General features: G+C 44.8%; 24 non-coding genes across 24 annotated transcripts; all 24 read right to left on the bottom strand.

The window, feature by feature from the left end:
* Positions 1-300: 300 nt before the first annotated feature.
* Positions 301-416, bottom strand: Trnal-caa (transfer RNA leucine (anticodon CAA)). The gene is made up of 2 exons: positions 379-416; positions 301-346 (listed from the first exon to the last, which is right to left on the bottom strand). It is a non-coding gene; the product is annotated as a tRNA-Leu (tRNA).
* Positions 417-1,105: 689 nt separating this feature from the next.
* Positions 1,106-1,221, bottom strand: Trnal-caa (transfer RNA leucine (anticodon CAA)). The gene is made up of 2 exons: positions 1,184-1,221; positions 1,106-1,151 (listed from the first exon to the last, which is right to left on the bottom strand). It is a non-coding gene; the product is annotated as a tRNA-Leu (tRNA).
* Positions 1,222-1,910: 689 nt separating this feature from the next.
* Positions 1,911-2,026, bottom strand: Trnal-caa (transfer RNA leucine (anticodon CAA)). The gene is made up of 2 exons: positions 1,989-2,026; positions 1,911-1,956 (listed from the first exon to the last, which is right to left on the bottom strand). It is a non-coding gene; the product is annotated as a tRNA-Leu (tRNA).
* A 689-nt stretch (positions 2,027-2,715) lies between these two features.
* On the bottom strand, positions 2,716-2,831 carry Trnal-caa (transfer RNA leucine (anticodon CAA)). Its single transcript has 2 exons — positions 2,794-2,831; positions 2,716-2,761 (listed from the first exon to the last, which is right to left on the bottom strand). It is a non-coding gene; the product is annotated as a tRNA-Leu (tRNA).
* A 689-nt stretch (positions 2,832-3,520) lies between these two features.
* On the bottom strand, positions 3,521-3,636 carry Trnal-caa (transfer RNA leucine (anticodon CAA)). The gene is made up of 2 exons: positions 3,599-3,636; positions 3,521-3,566 (listed from the first exon to the last, which is right to left on the bottom strand). It is a non-coding gene; the product is annotated as a tRNA-Leu (tRNA).
* A 689-nt stretch (positions 3,637-4,325) lies between these two features.
* Trnal-caa (transfer RNA leucine (anticodon CAA)) lies at positions 4,326-4,441 on the bottom strand. Its single transcript has 2 exons — positions 4,404-4,441; positions 4,326-4,371 (listed from the first exon to the last, which is right to left on the bottom strand). It is a non-coding gene; the product is annotated as a tRNA-Leu (tRNA).
* Positions 4,442-5,130: 689 nt separating this feature from the next.
* On the bottom strand, positions 5,131-5,246 carry Trnal-caa (transfer RNA leucine (anticodon CAA)). Its single transcript has 2 exons — positions 5,209-5,246; positions 5,131-5,176 (listed from the first exon to the last, which is right to left on the bottom strand). It is a non-coding gene; the product is annotated as a tRNA-Leu (tRNA).
* A 689-nt stretch (positions 5,247-5,935) lies between these two features.
* On the bottom strand, positions 5,936-6,051 carry Trnal-caa (transfer RNA leucine (anticodon CAA)). Its single transcript has 2 exons — positions 6,014-6,051; positions 5,936-5,981 (listed from the first exon to the last, which is right to left on the bottom strand). It is a non-coding gene; the product is annotated as a tRNA-Leu (tRNA).
* A 689-nt stretch (positions 6,052-6,740) lies between these two features.
* Positions 6,741-6,856, bottom strand: Trnal-caa (transfer RNA leucine (anticodon CAA)). Its single transcript has 2 exons — positions 6,819-6,856; positions 6,741-6,786 (listed from the first exon to the last, which is right to left on the bottom strand). It is a non-coding gene; the product is annotated as a tRNA-Leu (tRNA).
* A 689-nt stretch (positions 6,857-7,545) lies between these two features.
* On the bottom strand, positions 7,546-7,661 carry Trnal-caa (transfer RNA leucine (anticodon CAA)). The gene is made up of 2 exons: positions 7,624-7,661; positions 7,546-7,591 (listed from the first exon to the last, which is right to left on the bottom strand). It is a non-coding gene; the product is annotated as a tRNA-Leu (tRNA).
* Positions 7,662-8,350: 689 nt separating this feature from the next.
* Trnal-caa (transfer RNA leucine (anticodon CAA)) lies at positions 8,351-8,466 on the bottom strand. The gene is made up of 2 exons: positions 8,429-8,466; positions 8,351-8,396 (listed from the first exon to the last, which is right to left on the bottom strand). It is a non-coding gene; the product is annotated as a tRNA-Leu (tRNA).
* A 689-nt stretch (positions 8,467-9,155) lies between these two features.
* Trnal-caa (transfer RNA leucine (anticodon CAA)) lies at positions 9,156-9,271 on the bottom strand. Its single transcript has 2 exons — positions 9,234-9,271; positions 9,156-9,201 (listed from the first exon to the last, which is right to left on the bottom strand). It is a non-coding gene; the product is annotated as a tRNA-Leu (tRNA).
* A 689-nt stretch (positions 9,272-9,960) lies between these two features.
* On the bottom strand, positions 9,961-10,076 carry Trnal-caa (transfer RNA leucine (anticodon CAA)). The gene is made up of 2 exons: positions 10,039-10,076; positions 9,961-10,006 (listed from the first exon to the last, which is right to left on the bottom strand). It is a non-coding gene; the product is annotated as a tRNA-Leu (tRNA).
* A 689-nt stretch (positions 10,077-10,765) lies between these two features.
* On the bottom strand, positions 10,766-10,881 carry Trnal-caa (transfer RNA leucine (anticodon CAA)). The gene is made up of 2 exons: positions 10,844-10,881; positions 10,766-10,811 (listed from the first exon to the last, which is right to left on the bottom strand). It is a non-coding gene; the product is annotated as a tRNA-Leu (tRNA).
* Positions 10,882-11,570: 689 nt separating this feature from the next.
* Positions 11,571-11,686, bottom strand: Trnal-caa (transfer RNA leucine (anticodon CAA)). The gene is made up of 2 exons: positions 11,649-11,686; positions 11,571-11,616 (listed from the first exon to the last, which is right to left on the bottom strand). It is a non-coding gene; the product is annotated as a tRNA-Leu (tRNA).
* Positions 11,687-12,375: 689 nt separating this feature from the next.
* On the bottom strand, positions 12,376-12,491 carry Trnal-caa (transfer RNA leucine (anticodon CAA)). The gene is made up of 2 exons: positions 12,454-12,491; positions 12,376-12,421 (listed from the first exon to the last, which is right to left on the bottom strand). It is a non-coding gene; the product is annotated as a tRNA-Leu (tRNA).
* Positions 12,492-13,180: 689 nt separating this feature from the next.
* On the bottom strand, positions 13,181-13,296 carry Trnal-caa (transfer RNA leucine (anticodon CAA)). Its single transcript has 2 exons — positions 13,259-13,296; positions 13,181-13,226 (listed from the first exon to the last, which is right to left on the bottom strand). It is a non-coding gene; the product is annotated as a tRNA-Leu (tRNA).
* Positions 13,297-13,985: 689 nt separating this feature from the next.
* Trnal-caa (transfer RNA leucine (anticodon CAA)) lies at positions 13,986-14,101 on the bottom strand. The gene is made up of 2 exons: positions 14,064-14,101; positions 13,986-14,031 (listed from the first exon to the last, which is right to left on the bottom strand). It is a non-coding gene; the product is annotated as a tRNA-Leu (tRNA).
* Positions 14,102-14,790: 689 nt separating this feature from the next.
* Trnal-caa (transfer RNA leucine (anticodon CAA)) lies at positions 14,791-14,906 on the bottom strand. Its single transcript has 2 exons — positions 14,869-14,906; positions 14,791-14,836 (listed from the first exon to the last, which is right to left on the bottom strand). It is a non-coding gene; the product is annotated as a tRNA-Leu (tRNA).
* A 689-nt stretch (positions 14,907-15,595) lies between these two features.
* Trnal-caa (transfer RNA leucine (anticodon CAA)) lies at positions 15,596-15,711 on the bottom strand. Its single transcript has 2 exons — positions 15,674-15,711; positions 15,596-15,641 (listed from the first exon to the last, which is right to left on the bottom strand). It is a non-coding gene; the product is annotated as a tRNA-Leu (tRNA).
* A 689-nt stretch (positions 15,712-16,400) lies between these two features.
* Positions 16,401-16,516, bottom strand: Trnal-caa (transfer RNA leucine (anticodon CAA)). The gene is made up of 2 exons: positions 16,479-16,516; positions 16,401-16,446 (listed from the first exon to the last, which is right to left on the bottom strand). It is a non-coding gene; the product is annotated as a tRNA-Leu (tRNA).
* A 689-nt stretch (positions 16,517-17,205) lies between these two features.
* Trnal-caa (transfer RNA leucine (anticodon CAA)) lies at positions 17,206-17,321 on the bottom strand. Its single transcript has 2 exons — positions 17,284-17,321; positions 17,206-17,251 (listed from the first exon to the last, which is right to left on the bottom strand). It is a non-coding gene; the product is annotated as a tRNA-Leu (tRNA).
* A 689-nt stretch (positions 17,322-18,010) lies between these two features.
* On the bottom strand, positions 18,011-18,126 carry Trnal-caa (transfer RNA leucine (anticodon CAA)). The gene is made up of 2 exons: positions 18,089-18,126; positions 18,011-18,056 (listed from the first exon to the last, which is right to left on the bottom strand). It is a non-coding gene; the product is annotated as a tRNA-Leu (tRNA).
* A 689-nt stretch (positions 18,127-18,815) lies between these two features.
* On the bottom strand, positions 18,816-18,931 carry Trnal-caa (transfer RNA leucine (anticodon CAA)). The gene is made up of 2 exons: positions 18,894-18,931; positions 18,816-18,861 (listed from the first exon to the last, which is right to left on the bottom strand). It is a non-coding gene; the product is annotated as a tRNA-Leu (tRNA).
* Positions 18,932-19,237: the final 306 nt, after the last annotated feature.

The following is a 19,237-nucleotide window of genomic DNA, read 5'->3' as shown; positions in this document are numbered from 1 at the left end:
TGCACTGTTTCCTCACACTGTCATCTCTAGACAAGAGTCGTTTTCATACGACAAGTGTCCCTTTTGACGTGTTTGTGGCTGTGGCGCGGAAGTAACCTCACGAGGGGAACGCCGCATTTACGACTAACACTCTCTGTTTGTAGCTCACACTACCGAAGAAACAGTTTGGTGCCGTAGGTGCGCTTGTGTTTAATGCAAATTTTTGATTTCACTTAGAAGAACACGGCCAGTATCGTGCTGTTGCACATTACAAAGGATCTCAATGATATGCATGGTGCTCCAGAGAAGCGACAAAATCTGTGTCAGGAGTGGGATTCGAACCCACGCCCTCATTCGAGGACCAGAAGGCTCTAGCTGCTACTGCAGCCAAGGTTGTTCCTTGAGTCTGGCGCCTTAGATCGCTCGGCCATCCTGACACTTGATTAGATCCTCCTCGTTTGTTCTATTAGAGTACTTGCAGTTGATGTAGTTGTCGCATCCACGTTGCCACAGTACACAGGCATGAGTTCTGCAACCAGAAGACGTTCGCCAGACGCAGCCGCACAAATATAGCACAGAATGTACCACCAAAAGAGTTTCTCAAATCCATATAATCACAGCAATCAATACATTTTGTTCGAAACTAAGTCGTCTGTTACAGACATCAGAGATTAGACAGAATGCAGAGGTCTATGTGTCGAGTAATATCTCAAGTTTTGATCACGTTGCAATCTCCATAAAGTAATACTTTGAGTATTTGAATTTATTTCGAGTTCTCTGTATTTCATCAGCGACTATTATTGTACAGATGATGTACTGGTCAGCCTGCACTGTTTCCTCACACTGTCATCTCTAGACAAGAGTCGTTTTCATACGACAAGTGTCCCTTTTGACGTGTTTGTGGCTGTGGCGCGGAAGTAACCTCACGAGGGGAACGCCGCATTTACGACTAACACTCTCTGTTTGTAGCTCACACTACCGAAGAAACAGTTTGGTGCCGTAGGTGCGCTTGTGTTTAATGCAAATTTTTGATTTCACTTAGAAGAACACGGCCAGTATCGTGCTGTTGCACATTACAAAGGATCTCAATGATATGCATGGTGCTCCAGAGAAGCGACAAAATCTGTGTCAGGAGTGGGATTCGAACCCACGCCCTCATTCGAGGACCAGAAGGCTCTAGCTGCTACTGCAGCCAAGGTTGTTCCTTGAGTCTGGCGCCTTAGACCGCTCGGCCATCCTGACACTTGATTAGATCCTCCTCGTTTGTTCTATTAGAGTACTTGCAGTTGATGTAGTTGTCGCATCCACGTTGCCACAGTACACAGGCATGAGTTCTGCAACCAGAAGACGTTCGCCAGACGCAGCCGCACAAATATAGCACAGAATGTACCACCAAAAGAGTTTCTCAAATCCATATAATCACAGCAATCAATACATTTTGTTCGAAACTAAGTCGTCTGTTACAGACATCAGAGATTAGACAGAATGCAGAGGTCTATGTGTCGAGTAATATCTCAAGTTTTGATCACGTTGCAATCTCCATAAAGTAATACTTTGAGTATTTGAATTTATTTCGAGTTCTCTGTATTTCATCAGCGACTATTATTGTACAGATGATGTACTGGTCAGCCTGCACTGTTTCCTCACACTGTCATCTCTAGACAAGAGTCGTTTTCATACGACAAGTGTCCCTTTTGACGTGTTTGTGGCTGTGGCGCGGAAGTAACCTCACGAGGGGAACGCCGCATTTACGACTAACACTCTCTGTTTGTAGCTCACACTACCGAAGAAACAGTTTGGTGCCGTAGGTGCGCTTGTGTTTAATGCAAATTTTTGATTTCACTTAGAAGAACACGGCCAGTATCGTGCTGTTGCACATTACAAAGGATCTCAATGATATGCATGGTGCTCCAGAGAAGCGACAAAATCTGTGTCAGGAGTGGGATTCGAACCCACGCCCTCATTCGAGGACCAGAAGGCTCTAGCTGCTACTGCAGCCAAGGTTGTTCCTTGAGTCTGGCGCCTTAGACCGCTCGGCCATCCTGACACTTGATTAGATCCTCCTCGTTTGTTCTATTAGAGTACTTGCAGTTGATGTAGTTGTCGCATCCACGTTGCCACAGTACACAGGCATGAGTTCTGCAACCAGAAGACGTTCGCCAGACGCAGCCGCACAAATATAGCACAGAATGTACCACCAAAAGAGTTTCTCAAATCCATATAATCACAGCAATCAATACATTTTGTTCGAAACTAAGTCGTCTGTTACAGACATCAGAGATTAGACAGAATGCAGAGGTCTATGTGTCGAGTAATATCTCAAGTTTTGATCACGTTGCAATCTCCATAAAGTAATACTTTGAGTATTTGAATTTATTTCGAGTTCTCTGTATTTCATCAGCGACTATTATTGTACAGATGATGTACTGGTCAGCCTGCACTGTTTCCTCACACTGTCATCTCTAGACAAGAGTCGTTTTCATACGACAAGTGTCCCTTTTGACGTGTTTGTGGCTGTGGCGCGGAAGTAACCTCACGAGGGGAACGCCGCATTTACGACTAACACTCTCTGTTTGTAGCTCACACTACCGAAGAAACAGTTTGGTGCCGTAGGTGCGCTTGTGTTTAATGCAAATTTTTGATTTCACTTAGAAGAACACGGCCAGTATCGTGCTGTTGCACATTACAAAGGATCTCAATGATATGCATGGTGCTCCAGAGAAGCGACAAAATCTGTGTCAGGAGTGGGATTCGAACCCACGCCCTCATTCGAGGACCAGAAGGCTCTAGCTGCTACTGCAGCCAAGGTTGTTCCTTGAGTCTGGCGCCTTAGACCGCTCGGCCATCCTGACACTTGATTAGATCCTCCTCGTTTGTTCTATTAGAGTACTTGCAGTTGATGTAGTTGTCGCATCCACGTTGCCACAGTACACAGGCATGAGTTCTGCAACCAGAAGACGTTCGCCAGACGCAGCCGCACAAATATAGCACAGAATGTACCACCAAAAGAGTTTCTCAAATCCATATAATCACAGCAATCAATACATTTTGTTCGAAACTAAGTCGTCTGTTACAGACATCAGAGATTAGACAGAATGCAGAGGTCTATGTGTCGAGTAATATCTCAAGTTTTGATCACGTTGCAATCTCCATAAAGTAATACTTTCAGTATTTGAATTTATTTCGAGTTCTCTGTATTTCATCAGCGACTATTATTGTACAGATGATGTACTGGTCAGCCTGCACTGTTTCCTCACACTGTCATCTCTAGACAAGAGTCGTTTTCATACGACAAGTGTCCCTTTTGACGTGTTTGTGGCTGTGGCGCGGAAGTAACCTCACGAGGGGAACGCCGCATTTACGACTAACACTCTCTGTTTGTAGCTCACACTACCGAAGAAACAGTTTGGTGCCGTAGGTGCGCTTGTGTTTAATGCAAATTTTTGATTTCACTTAGAAGAACACGGCCAGTATCGTGCTGTTGCACATTACAAAGGATCTCAATGATATGCATGGTGCTCCAGAGAAGCGACAAAATCTGTGTCAGGAGTGGGATTCGAACCCACGCCCTCATTCGAGGACCAGAAGGCTCTAGCTGCTACTGCAGCCAAGGTTGTTCCTTGAGTCTGGCGCCTTAGACCGCTCGGCCATCCTGACACTTGATTAGATCCTCCTCGTTTGTTCTATTAGAGTACTTGCAGTTGATGTAGTTGTCGCATCCACGTTGCCACAGTACACAGGCATGAGTTCTGCAACCAGAAGACGTTCGCCAGACGCAGCCGCACAAATATAGCACAGAATGTACCACCAAAAGAGTTTCTCAAATCCATATAATCACAGCAATCAATACATTTTGTTCGAAACTAAGTCGTCTGTTACAGACATCAGAGATTAGACAGAATGCAGAGGTCTATGTGTCGAGTAATATCTCAAGTTTTGATCACGTTGCAATCTCCATAAAGTAATACTTTGAGTATCTGAATTTATTTCGAGTTCTCTGTATTTCATCAGCGACTATTATTGTACAGATGATGTACTGGTCAGCCTGCACTGTTTCCTCACACTGTCATCTCTAGACAAGAGTCGTTTTCATACGACAAGTGTCCCTTTTGACGTGTTTGTGGCTGTGGCGCGGAAGTAACCTCACGAGGGGAACGCCGCATTTACGACTAACACTCTCTGTTTGTAGCTCACACTACCGAAGAAACAGTTTGGTGCCGTAGGTGCGCTTGTGTTTAATGCAAATTTTTGATTTCACTTAGAAGAACACGGCCAGTATCGTGCTGTTGCACATTACAAAGGATCTCAATGATATGCATGGTGCTCCAGAGAAGCGACAAAATCTGTGTCAGGAGTGGGATTCGAACCCACGCCCTCATTCGAGGACCAGAAGGCTCTAGCTGCTACTGCAGCCAAGGTTGTTCCTTGAGTCTGGCGCCTTAGACCGCTCGGCCATCCTGACACTTGATTAGATCCTCCTCGTTTGTTCTATTAGAGTACTTGCAGTTGATGTAGTTGTCGCATCCACGTTGCCACAGTACACAGGCATGAGTTCTGCAACCAGAAGACGTTCGCCAGACGCAGCCGCACAAATATAGCACAGAATGTACCACCAAAAGAGTTTCTCAAATCCATATAATCACAGCAATCAATACATTTTGTTCGAAACTAAGTCGTCTGTTACAGACATCAGAGATTAGACAGAATGCAGAGGTCTATGTGTCGAGTAATATCTCAAGTTTTGATCACGTTGCAATCTCCATAAAGTAATACTTTGAGTATTTGAATTTATTTCGAGTTCTCTGTATTTCATCAGCGACTATTATTGTACAGATGATGTACTGGTCAGCCTGCACTGTTTCCTCACACTGTCATCTCTAGACAAGAGTCGTTTTCATACGACAAGTGTCCCTTTTGACGTGTTTGTGGCTGTGGCGCGGAAGTAACCTCACGAGGGGAACGCCGCATTTACGACTAACACTCTCTGTTTGTAGCCCACACTACCGAAGAAACAGTTTGGTGCCGTAGGTGCGCTTGTGTTTAATGCAAATTTTTGATTTCACTTAGAAGAACACGGCCAGTATCGTGCTGTTGCACATTACAAAGGATCTCAATGATATGCATGGTGCTCCAGAGAAGCGACAAAATCTGTGTCAGGAGTGGGATTCGAACCCACGCCCTCATTCGAGGACCAGAAGGCTCTAGCTGCTACTGCAGCCAAGGTTGTTCCTTGAGTCTGGCGCCTTAGACCGCTCGGCCATCCTGACACTTGATTAGATCCTCCTCGTTTGTTCTATTAGAGTACTTGCAGTTGATGTAGTTGTCGCATCCACGTTGCCACAGTACACCGGCATGAGTTCTACAACCAGAAGACGTTCGCCAGACGCAGCCGCACAAATATAGCACAGAATGTACCACCAAAAGAGTTTCTCAAATCCATATAATCACAGCAATCAATACATTTTGTTCGAAACTAAGTCGTCTGTTACAGACATCAGAGATTAGACAGAATGCAGAGGTCTATGTGTCGAGTAATATCTCAAGTTTTGATCACGTTGCAATCTCCATAAAGTAATACTTTGAGTATTTGAATTTATTTCGAGTTCTCTGTATTTCATCAGCGACTATTATTGTACAGATGATGTACTGGTCAGCCTGCACTGTTTCCTCACACTGTCATCTCTAGACAAGAGTCGTTTTCATACGACAAGTGTCCCTTTTGACGTGTTTGTGGCTGTGGCGCGGAAGTAACCTCACGAGGGGAACGCCGCATTTACGACTAACACTCTCTGTTTGTAGCTCACACTACCGAAGAAACAGTTTGGTGCCGTAGGTGCGCTTGTGTTTAATGCAAATTTTTGATTTCACTTAGAAGAACACGGCCAGTATCGTGCTGTTGCACATTACAAAGGATCTCAATGATATGCATGGTGCTCCAGAGAAGCGACAAAATCTGTGTCAGGAGTGGGATTCGAACCCACGCCCTCATTCGAGGACCAGAAGGCTCTAGCTGCTACTGCAGCCAAGGTTGTTCCTTGAGTCTGGCGCCTTAGACCGCTCGGCCATCCTGACACTTGATTAGATCCTCCTCGTTTGTTCTATTAGAGTACTTGCAGTTGATGTAGTTGTCGCATCCACGTTGCCACAGTACACAGGCATGAGTTCTGCAACCAGAAGACGTTCGCCAGACGCAGCCGCACAAATATAGCACAGAATGTACCACCAAAAGAGTTTCTCAAATCCATATAATCACAGCAATCAATACATTTTGTTCGAAACTAAGTCGTCTGTTACAGACATCAGAGATTAGACAGAATGCAGAGGTCTATGTGTCGAGTAATATCTCAAGTTTTGATCACGTTGCAATCTCCATAAAGTAATACTATGAGTATTTGAATTTATTTCGAGTTCTCTGTATTTCATCAGCGACTATTATTGTACAGATGATGTACTGGTCAGCCTGCACTGTTTCCTCACACTGTCATCTCTAGACAAGAGTCGTTTTCATACGACAAGTGTCCCTTTTGACGTGTTTGTGGCTGTGGCGCGGAAGTAACCTCACGAGGGGAACGCCGCATTTACGACTAACACTCTCTGTTTGTAGCTCACACTACCGAAGAAACAGTTTGGTGCCGTAGGTGCGCTTGTGTTTAATGCAAATTTTTGATTTCACTTAGAAGAACACGGCCAGTATCGTGCTGTTGCACATTACAAAGGATCTCAATGATATGCATGGTGCTCCAGAGAAGCGACAAAATCTGTGTCGGGAGTGGGATTCGAACCCACGCCCTCATTCGAGGACCAGAAGGCTCTAGCTGCTACTGCAGCCAAGGTTGTTCCTTGAGTCTGGCGCCTTAGACCGCTCGGCCATCCTGACACTTGATTAGATCCTCCTCGTTTGTTCTATTAGAGTACTTGCAGTTGATGTAGTTGTCGCATCCACGTTGCCACAGTACACAGGCATGAGTTCTGCAACCAGAAGACGTTCGCCAGACGCAGCCGCACAAATATAGCACAGAATGTACCACCAAAAGAGTTTCTCAAATCCATATAATCACAGCAATCAATACATTTTGTTCGAAACTAAGTCGTCTGTTACAGACATCAGAGATTAGACAGAATGCAGAGGTCTATGTGTCGAGTAATATCTCAAGTTTTGATCACGTTGCAATCTCCATAAAGTAATACTTTGAGTATTTGAATTTATTTCGAGTTCTCTGTATTTCATCAGCGACTATTATTGTACAGATGATGTACTGGTCAGCCTGCACTGTTTCCTCACACTGTCATCTCTAGACAAGAGTCGTTTTCATACGACAAGTGTCCCTTTTGACGTGTTTGTGGCTGTGGCGCGGAAGTAACCTCACGAGGGGAACGCCGCATTTACGACTAACACTCTCTGTTTGTAGCTCACACTACCGAAGAAACAGTTTGGTGCCGTAGGTGCGCTTGTGTTTAATGCAAATTTTTGATTTCACTTAGAAGAACACGGCCAGTATCGTGCTGTTGCACATTACAAAGGATCTCAATGATATGCATGGTGCTCCAGAGAAGCGACAAAATCTGTGTCAGGAGTGGGATTCGAACCCACGCCCTCATTCGAGGACCAGAAGGCTCTAGCTGCTACTGCAGCCAAGGTTGTTCCTTGAGTCTGGCGCCTTAGACCGCTCGGCCATCCTGACACTTGATTAGATCCTCCTCATTTGTTCTATTAGAGTACTTGCAGTTGATGTAGTTGTCGCATCCACGTTGCCACAGTACACAGGCATGAGTTCTGCAACCAGAAGACGTTCGCCAGACGCAGCCGCACAAATATAGCACAGAATGTACCACCAAAAGAGTTTCTCAAATCCATATAATCACAGCAATCAATACATTTTGTTCGAAACTAAGTCGTCTGTTACAGACATCAGAGATTAGACAGAATGCAGAGGTCTATGTGTCGAGTAATATCTCAAGTTTTGATCACGTTGCAATCTCCATAAAGTAATACTTTGATTATTTGAATTTATTTCGAGTTCTCTGTATTTCATCAGCGACTATTATTGTACAGATGATGTACTGGTCAGCCTGCACTGTTTCCTCACACTGTCATCTCTAGACAAGAGTCGTTTTCATACGACAAGTGTCCCTTTTGACGTGTTTGTGGCTGTGGCGCGGAAGTAACCTCACGAGGGGAACGCCGCATTTACGACTAACACTCTCTGTTTGTAGCTCACACTACCGAAGAAACAGTTTGGTGCCGTAGGTGCGCTTGTGTTTAATGGAAATTTTTGATTTCACTTAGAAGAACACGGCCAGTATCGTGCTGTTGCACATTACAAAGGATCTCAATGATATGCATGGTGCTCCAGAGAAGCGACAAAATCTGTGTCAGGAGTGGGATTCGAACCCACGCCCTCATTCGAGGACCAGAAGGCTCTAGCTGCTACTGCAGCCAAGGTTGTTCCTTGAGTCTGGCGCCTTAGACCGCTCGGCCATCCTGACACTTGATTAGATCCTCCTCGTTTGTTCTATTAGAGTACTTGCAGTTGATGTAGTTGTCGCATCCACGTTGCCACAGTACACAGGCATGAGTTCTGCAACCAGAAGACGTTCGCCAGACGCAGCCGCACAAATATAGCACAGAATGTACCACCAAAAGAGTTTCTCAAATCCATATAATCACAGCAATCAATACATTTTGTTCGAAACTAAGTCGTCTGTTACAGACATCAGAGATTAGACAGAATGCAGAGGTCTATGTGTCGAGTAATATCTCAAGTTTTGATCACGTTGCAATCTCCATAAAGTAATACTTTGAGTATTTGAATTTATTTCGAGTTCTCTGTATTTCATCAGCGACTATTATTGTACAGATGATGTACTGGTCAGCCTGCACTGTTTCCTCACACTGTCATCTCTAGACAAGAGTCGTTTTCATACGACAAGTGTCCCTTTTGACGTGTTTGTGGCTGTGGCGCGGAAGTAACCTCACGAGGGGAACGCCGCATTTACGACTAACACTCTCTGTTTGTAGCTCACACTACCGAAGAAACAGTTTGGTGCCGTAGGTGCGCTTGTGTTTAATGCAAATTTTTGATTTCACTTAGAAGAACACGGCCAGTATCGTGCTGTTGCACATTACAAAGGATCTCAATGATATGCATGGTGCTCCAGAGAAGCGACAAAATCTGTGTCAGGAGTGGGATTCGAACCCACGCCCTCATTCGAGGACCAGAAGGCTCTAGCTGCTACTGCAGCCAAGGTTGTTCCTTGAGTCTGGCGCCTTAGACCGCTCGGCCATCCTGACACTTGATTAGATCCTCCTCGTTTGTTCTATTAGAGTACTTGCAGTTGATGTAGTTGTCGCATCCACGTTGCCACAGTACACAGGCATGAGTTCTGCAACCAGAAGACGTTCGCCAGACGCAGCCGCACAAATATAGCACAGAATGTACCACCAAAAGAGTTTCTCAAATCCATATAATCACAGCAATCAATACATTTTGTTCGAAACTAAGTCGTCTGTTACAGACATCAGAGATTAGACAGAATGCAGAGGTCTATGTGTCGAGTAATATCTCAAGTTTTGATCACGTTGCAATCTCCATAAAGTAATACTTTGAGTATTTGAATTTATTTCGAGTTCTCTGTATTTCATCAGCGACTATTATTGTACAGATGATGTACTGGTCAGCCTGCACTGTTTCCTCACACTGTCATCTCTAGACAAGAGTCGTTTTCATACGACAAGTGTCCCTTTTGACGTGTTTGTGGCTGTGGCGCGGAAGTAACCTCACGAGGGGAACGCCGCATTTACGACTAACACTCTCTGTTTGTAGCTCACACTACCGAAGAAACAGTTTGGTGCCGTAGGTGCGCTTGTGTTTAATGCCAATTTTTGATTTCACTTAGAAGAACACGGCCAGTATCGTGCTGTTGCACATTACAAAGGATCTCAATGATATGCATGGTGCTCCAGAGAAGCGACAAAATCTGTGTCAGGAGTGGGATTCGAACCCACGCCCTCATTCGAGGACCAGAAGGCTCTAGCTGCTACTGCAGCCAAGGTTGTTCCTTGAGTCTGGCGCCTTAGACCGCTCGGCCATCCTGACACTTGATTAGATCCTCCTCGTTTGTTCTATTAGAGTACTTGCAGTTGATGTAGTTGTCGCATCCACGTTGCCACAGTACACAGGCATGAGTTCTGCAACCAGAAGACGTTCGCCAGACGCAGCCGCACAAATATAGCACAGAATGTACCACCCAAAGAGTTTCTCAAATCCATATAATCACAGCAATCAATACATTTTGTTCGAAACTAAGTCGTCTGTTACAGACATCAGAGATTAGACAGAATGCAGAGGTCTATGTGTCGAGTAATATCTCAAGTTTTGATCACGTTGCAATCTCCATAAAGTAATACTTTGAGTATTTGAATTTATTTCGAGTTCTCTGTATTTCATCAGCGACTATTATTGTACAGATGATGTACTGGTCAGCCTGCACTGTTTCCTCACACTGTCATCTCTAGACAAGAGTCGTTTTCATACGACAAGTGTCCCTTTTGACGTGTTTGTGGCTGTGGCGCGGAAGTAACCTCACGAGGGGAACGCCGCATTTACGACTAACACTCTCTGTTTGTAGCTCACACTACCGAAGAAACAGTTTGGTGCCGTAGGTGCGCTTGTGTTTAATGCAAATTTTTGATTTCACTTAGAAGAACACGGCCAGTATCGTGCTGTTGCACATTACAAAGGATCTCAATGATATGCATGGTGCTCCAGAGAAGCGACAAAATCTGTGTCAGGAGTGGGATTCGAACCCACGCCCTCATTCGAGGACCAGAAGGCTCTAGCTGCTACTGCAGCCAAGGTTGTTCCTTGAGTCTGGCGCCTTAGACCGCTCGGCCATCCTGACACTTGATTAGATCCTCCTCGTTTGTTCTATTAGAGTACTTGCAGTTGATGTAGTTGTCGCATCCACGTTGCCACAGTACACAGGCATGAGTTCTGCAACCAGAAGACGTTCGCCAGACGCAGCCGCACAAATATAGCACAGAATGTACCACCAAAAGAGTTTCTCAAATCCATATAATCACAGCAATCAATACATTTTGTTCGAAACTAAGTCGTCTGTTACAGACATCAGAGATTAGACAGAATGCAGAGGTCTATGTGTCGAGTAATATCTCAAGTTTTGATCACGTTGCAATCTCCATAAAGTAATACTTTGAGTATTTGAATTTATTTCGAGTTCTCTGTATTTCATCAGCGACTATTATTGTACAGATGATGTACTGGTCAGCCTGCACTGTTTCCTCACACTGTCATCTCTAGACAAGAGTCGTTTTCATACGACAAGTGTCCCTTTTGACGTGTTTGTGGCTGTGGCGCGGAAGTAACCTCACGAGGGGAACGCCGCATTTACGACTAACACTCTCTGTTTGTAGCTCACACTACCGAAGAAACAGTTTGGTGCCGTAGGTGCGCTTGTGTTTAATGCAAATTTTTGATTTCACTTAGAAGAACACGGCCAGTATCGTGCTGTTGCACATTACAAAGGATCTCAATGATATGCATGGTGCTCCAGAGAAGCGACAAAATCTGTGTCAGGAGTGGGATTCGAACCCACGCCCTCATTCGAGGACCAGAAGGCTCTAGCTGCTACTGCAGCCAAGGTTGTTCCTTGAGTCTGGCGCCTTAGACCGCTCGGCCATCCTGACACTTGATTAGATCCTCCTCGTTTGTTCTATTAGAGTACTTGCAGTTGATGTAGTTGTCGCATCCACGTTGCCACAGTACACAGGCATGAGTTCTGCAACCAGAAGACGTTCGCCAGACGCAGCCGCACAAATATAGCACAGAATGTACCACCAAAAGAGTTTCTCAAATCCATATAATCACAGCAATCAATACATTTTGTTCGAAACTAAGTCGTCTGTTACAGACATCAGAGATTAGACAGAATGCAGAGGTCTATGTGTCGAGTAATATCTCAAGTTTTGATCACGTTGCAATCTCCATAAAGTAATACTTTGAGTATTTGAATTTATTTCGAGTTCTCTGTATTTCATCAGCGACTATTATTGTACAGATGATGTACTGGTCAGCCTGCACTGTTTCCTCACACTGTCATCTCTAGACAAGAGTCGTTTTCATACGACAAGTGTCCCTTTTGACGTGTTTGTGGCTGTGGCGCGGAAGTAACCTCACGAGGGGAACGCCGCATTTACGACTAACACTCTCTGTTTGTAGCTCACATTACCGAAGAAGCAGTTTGGTGCCGTAGGTGCGCTTGTGTTTAATGCAAATTTTTGATTTCACTTAGAAGAACACGGCCAGTATCGTGCTGTTGCACATTACAAAGGATCTCAATGATATGCATGGTGCTCCAGAGAAGCGACAAAATCTGTGTCAGCAGTGGGATTCGAACCCACGCCCTCATTCGAGGACCAGAAGGCTCTAGCTGCTACTGCAGCCAAGGTTGTTCCTTGAGTCTGGCGCCTTAGACCGCTCGGCCATCCTGACACTTGATTAGATCCTCCTCGTTTGTTCTATTAGAGTACTTGCAGTTGATGTAGTTGTCGCATCCACGTTGCCACAGTACACAGGCATGAGTTCTGCAACCAGAAGACGTTCGCCAGACGCAGCCGCACAAATATAGCACAGAATGTACCACCAAAAGAGTTTCTCAAATCCATATAATCACAGCAATCAATACATTTTGTTCGAAACTAAGTCGTCTGTTACAGACATCAGAGATTAGACAGAATGCAGAGGTCTATGTGTCGAGTAATATCTCAAGTTTTGATCACGTTGCAATCTCCATAAAGTAATACTTTGAGTATTTGAATTTATTTCGAGTTCTCTGTATTTCATCAGCGACTATTATTGTACAGATGATGTACTGGTCAGCCTGCACTGTTTCCTCACACTGTCATCTCTAGACAAGAGTCGTTTTCATACGACAAGTGTCCCTTTTGACGTGTTTGTGGCTGTGGCGCGGAAGTAACCTCACGAGGGGAACGCCGCATTTACGACTAACACTCTCTGTTTGTAGCTCACACTACCGAAGAAACAGTTTGGTGCCGTAGGTGCGCTTGTGTTTAATGCAAATTTTTGATTTCACTTAGAAGAACACGGCCAGTATCGTGCTGTTGCACATTACAAAGGATCTCAATGATATGCATGGTGCTCCAGAGAAGCGACAAAATCTGTGTCAGGAGTGGGATTCGAACCCACGCCCTCATTCGAGGACCAGAAGGCTCTAGCTGCTACTGCAGCCAAGGTTGTTCCTTGAGTCTGGCGCCTTAGACCGCTCGGCCATCCTGACACTTGATTAGATCCTCCTCGTTTGTTCTATTAGAGTACTTGCAGTTGATGTAGTTGTCGCATCCACGTTGCCACAGTACACAGGCATGAGTTCTGCAACCAGAAGACGTTCGCCAGACGCAGCCGCACAAATATAGCACAGAATGTACCACCAAAAGAGTTTCTCAAATCCATATAATCACAGCAATCAATACATTTTGTTCGAAACTAAGTCGTCTGTTACAGACATCAGAGATTAGACAGAATGCAGAGGTCTATGTGTCGAGTAATATCTCAAGTTTTGATCACGTTGCAATCTCCATAAAGTAATACTTTGAGTATTTGAATTTATTTCGAGTTCTCTGTATTTCATCAGCGACTATTATTGTACAGATGATGTACTGGTCAGCCTGCACTGTTTCCTCACACTGTCATCTCTAGACAAGAGTCGTTTTCATACGACAAGTGTCCCTTTTGACGTGTTTGTGGCTGTGGCGCGGAAGTAACCTCACGAGGGGAACGCCGCATTTACGACTAACACTCTCTGTTTGTAGCTCACACTACCGAAGAAACAGTTTGGTGCCGTAGGTGCGCTTGTGTTTAATGCAAATTTTTGATTTCACTTAGAAGAACACGGCCAGTATCGTGCTGTTGCACATTACAAAGGATCTCAATGATATGCATGGTGCTCCAGAGAAGCGACAAAATCTGTGTCAGGAGTGGGATTCGAACCCACGCCCTCATTCGAGGACCAGAAGGCTCTAGCTGCTACTGCAGCCAAGGTTGTTCCTTGAGTCTGGCGCCTTAGACCGCTCGGCCATCCTGACACTTGATTAGATCCTCCTCGTTTGTTCTATTAGAGTACTTGCAGTTGATGTAGTTGTCGCATCCACGTTGCCACAGTACACAGGCATGAGTTCTGCAACCAGAAGACGTTCGCCAGACGCAGCCGCACAAATATAGCACAGAATGTACCACCAAAAGAGTTTCTCAAATCCATATAATCACAGCAATCAATACATTTTGTTCGAAACTAAGTCGTCTGTTACAGACATCAGAGATTAGACAGAATGCAGAGGTCTATGTGTCGAGTAATATCTCAAGTTTTGATCACGTTGCAATCTCCATAAAGTAATACTTTGAGTATTTGAATTTATTTCGAGTTCTCTGTATTTCATCAGCGACTATTATTGTACAGATGATGTACTGGTCAGCCTGCACTGTTTCCTCACACTGTCATCTCTAGACAAGAGTCGTTTTCATACGACAAGTGTCCCTTTTGACGTGTTTGTGGCTGTGGCGCGGAAGTAACCTCACGAGGGGAACGCCGCATTTACGACTAACACTCTCTGTTTGTAGCTCACACTACCGAAGAAACTGTTTGGTGCCGTAGGTGCGCTTGTGTTTAATGCAAATTTTTGATTTCACTTAGAAGAACACGGCCAGTATCGTGCTGTTGCACATTACAAAGGATCTCAATGATATGCATGGTGCTCCAGAGAAGCGACAAAATCTGTGTCAGGAGTGGGATTCGAACCCACGCCCTCATTCGAGGACCAGAAGGCTCTAGCTGCTACTGCAGCCAAGGTTGTTCCTTGAGTCTGGCGCCTTAGACCGCTCGGCCATCCTGACACTTGATTAGATCCTCCTCGTTTGTTCTATTAGAGTACTTGCAGTTGATGTAGTTGTCGCATCCACGTTGCCACAGTACACAGGCATGAGTTCTGCAACCAGAAGACGTTCGCCAGACGCAGCCGCACAAATATAGCACAGAATGTACCACCAAAAGAGTTTCTCAAATCCATATAATCACAGCAATCAATACATTTTGTTCGAAACTAAGTCGTCTGTTACAGACATCAGAGATTAGACAGAATGCAGAGGTCTATGTGTCGAGTAATATCTCAAGTTTTGATCACGTTGCAATCTCCATAAAGTAATACTTTGAGTATTTGAATTTATTTCGAGTTCTCTGTATTTCATCAGCGACTATTATTGTACAGATGATGTACTGGTCAGCCTGCACTGTTTCCTCACACTGTCATCTCTAGACAAGAGTCGTTTTCATACGACAAGTGTCCCTTTTGACGTGTTTGTGGCTGTGGCGCGGAAGTAACCTCACGAGGGGAACGCCGCATTTACGACTAACACTCTCTGTTTGTAGCTCACACTACCGAAGAAACAGTTTGGTGCCGTAGGTGCGCTTGTGTTTAATGCAAATTTTTGATTTCACTTAGAAGAACACGGCCAGTATCGTGCTGTTGCACATTACAAAGGATCTCAATGATATGCATGGTGCTCCAGAGAAGCGACAAAATCTGTGTCAGGAGTGGGATTCGAACCCACGCCCTCATTCGAGGACCAGAAGGCTCTAGCTGCTACTGCAGCCAAGGTTGTTCCTTGAGTCTGGCGCCTTAGACCGCTCGGCCATCCTGACACTTGATTAGATCCTCCTCGTTTGTTCTATTAGAGTACTTGCAGTTGATGTAGTTGTCGCATCCACGTTGCCACAGTACACAGGCATGAGTTCTGCAACCAGAAGACGTTCGCCAGACGCAGCCGCACAAATATAGCACAGAATGTACCACCAAAAGAGTTTCTCAAATCCATATAATCACAGCAATCAATACATTTTGTTCGAAACTAAGTCGTCTGTTACAGACATCAGAGATTAGACAGAATGCAGAGGTCTATGTGTCGAGTAATATCTCAAGTTTTGATCACGTTGCAATCTCCATAAAGTAATACTTTGAGTATTTGAATTTATTTCGAGTTCTCTGTATTTCATCAGCGACTATTATTGTACAGATGATGTACTGGTCAGCCTGCACTGTTTCCTCACACTGTCATCTCTAGACAAGAGTCGTTTTCATACGACAAGTGTCCCTTTTGACGTGTTTGTGGCTGTGGCGCGGAAGTAACCTCACGAGGGGAACGCCGCATTTACGACTAACACTCTCTGTTTGTAGCTCACACTACCGAAGAAACAGTTTGGTGCCGTAGGTGCGCTTGTGTTTAATGCAAATTTTTGATTTCACTTAGAAGAACACGGCCAGTATCGTGCTGTTGCACATTACAAAGGATCTCAATGATATGCATGGTGCTCCAGAGAAGCGACAAAATCTGTGTCAGGAGTGGGATTCGAACCCACGCCCTCATTCGAGGACCAGAAGGCTCTAGCTGCTACTGCAGCCAAGGTTGTTCCTTGAGTCTGGCGCCTTAGACCGCTCGGCCATCCTGACACTTGATTAGATCCTCCTCGTTTGTTCTATTAGAGTACTTGCAGTTGATGTAGTTGTCGCATCCACGTTGCCACAGTACACAGGCATGAGTTCTGCAACCAGAAGACGTTCGCCAGACGCAGCCGCACAAATATAGCACAGAATGTACCACCAAAAGAGTTTCTCAAATCCATATAATCACAGCAATCAATACATTTTGTTCGAAACTAAGTCGTCTGTTACAGACATCAGAGATTAGACAGAATGCAGAGGTCTATGTGTCGAGTAATATCTCAAGTTTTGATCACGTTGCAATCTCCATAAAGTAATACTTTGAGTATTTGAATTTATTTCGAGTTCTCTGTATTTCATCAGCGACTATTATTGTACAGATGATGTACTGGTCAGCCTGCACTGTTTCCTCACACTGTCATCTCTAGACAAGAGTCGTTTTCATACGACAAGTGTCCCTTTTGACGTGTTTGTGGCTGTGGCGTGGAAGTAACCTCACGAGGGGAACGCCGCATTTACGACTAACACTCTCTGTTTGTAGCTCACACTACCGAAGAAACAGTTTGGTGCCGTAGGTGCGCTTGTGTTTAATGCAAATTTTTGATTTCACTTAGAAGAACACGGCCAGTATCGTGCTGTTGCACATTACAAAGGATCTCAATGATATGCATGGTGCTCCAGAGAAGCGACAAAATCTGTGTCAGGAGTGGGATTCGAACCCACGCCCTCATTCGAGGACCAGAAGGCTCTAGCTGCTACTGCAGCCAAGGTTGTTCCTTGAGTCTGGCGCCTTAGACCGCTCGGCCATCCTGACACTTGATTAGATCCTCCTCGTTTGTTCTATTAGAGTACTTGCAGTTGATGTAGTTGTCGCATCCACGTTGCCACAGTACACAGGCATGAGTTCTGCAACCAGAAGACGTTCGCCAGACGCAGCCGCACAAATATAGCACAGAATGTACCACCAAAAGAGTTTCTCAAATCCATATAATCACAGCAATCAATACATTTTGTTCGAAACTAAGTCGTCTGTTACAGACATCAGAGATTAGACAGAATGCAGAGGTCTATGTGTCGAGTAATATCTCAAGTTTTGATCACGTTGCAATCTCCATAAAGTAATACTTTGAGTATTTGAATTTATTTCGAGTTCTCTGTATTTCATCAGCGACTATTATTGTACAGATGATGTACTGGTCAGCCTGCACTGTTTCCTCACACTGTCATCTCTAGACAAGAGTCGTTTTCATACGACAAGTGTCCCTTTTGACGTGTTTGTGGCTGTGGCGCGGAAGTAACCTCACGAGGGGAACGCCGCATTTACGACTAACACTCTCTGTTTGTAGCTCACACTACCGAAGAAACAGTTTGGTGCCGTAGGTGCGCTTGTGTTTAATGCAAATTTTTGATTTCACTTAGAAGAACACGGCCAGTATCGTGCTGTTGCACATTACAAAGGATCTCAATGATATGCATGGTGCTCCAGAGAAGCGACAAAATCTGTGTCAGGAGTGGGATTCGAACCCACGCCCTCATTCGAGGACCAGAAGGCTCTAGCTGCTACTGCAGCCAAGGTTGTTCCTTGAGTCTGGCGCCTTAGACCGCTCGGCCATCCTGACACTTAATTAGATCCTCCTCGTTTGTTCTATTAGAGTACTTGCAGTTGATGTAGTTGTCGCATCCACGTTGCCACAGTACACAGGCATGAGTTCTGCAACCAGAAGACGTTCGCCAGACGCAGCCGCACAAATATAGCACAGAATGTACCACCAAAAGAGTTTCTCAAATCCATATAATCACAGCAATCAATACATTTTGTTCGAAACTAAGTCGTCTGTTACAGACATCAGAGATTAGACAGAATGCAGAGGTCTATGTGTCGAGTAATATCTCAAGTTTTGATCACGTTGCAATCTCCATAAAGTAATACTTTGAGTATTTGAATTTATTTCGAGTTCTCTGTATTTCATCAGCGACTATTATTGTACAGATGATGTACTGGTCAGCCTGCACTGTTTCCTCACACTGTCATCTCTAGACAAGAGTCGTTTTCATACGACAAGTGTCCCTTTTGACGTGTTTGTGGCTGTGGCGCGGAAGTAACCTCACGAGGGGAACGCCGCATTTACGACTAACACTCTCTGTTTGTAGCTCACACTACCGAAGAAACAGTTTGGTGCCGTAGGTGCGCTTGTGTTTAATGCAAATTTTTGATTTCACTTAGAAGAACACGGCCAGTATCGTGCTGTTGCACATTACAAAGGATCTCAATGATATGCATGGTGCTCCAGAGAAGCGACAAAATCTGTGTCAGGAGTGGGATTCGAACCCACGCCCTCATTCGAGGACCAGAAGGCTCTAGCTGCTACTGCAGCCAAGGTTGTTCCTTGAGTCTGGCGCCTTAGACCGCTCGGCCATCCTGACACTTGATTAGATCCTCCTCGTTTGTTCTATTAGAGTACTTGCAGTTGATGTAGTTGTCGCATCCACGTTGCCACAGTACACAGGCATGAGTTCTGCAACCAGAAGACGTTCGCCAGACGCAGCCGCACAAATATAGCACAGAATGTACCACCAAAAGAGTTTCTCAAATCCATATAATCACAGCAATCAATACATTTTGTTCGAAACTAAGTCGTCTGTTACAGACATCAGAGATTAGACAGAATGCAGAGGTCTATGTGTCGAGTAATATCTCAAGTTTTGATCACGTTGCAATCTCCATAAAGT

Source organism: Schistocerca gregaria, chromosome 2 (genome assembly GCF_023897955.1).
Source record: "Schistocerca gregaria isolate iqSchGreg1 chromosome 2, iqSchGreg1.2, whole genome shotgun sequence".
NCBI lineage: Eukaryota > Metazoa > Arthropoda > Insecta > Orthoptera > Acrididae > Schistocerca > Schistocerca gregaria.
This window is presented reverse-complemented; position numbering and strand designations above follow the sequence as displayed.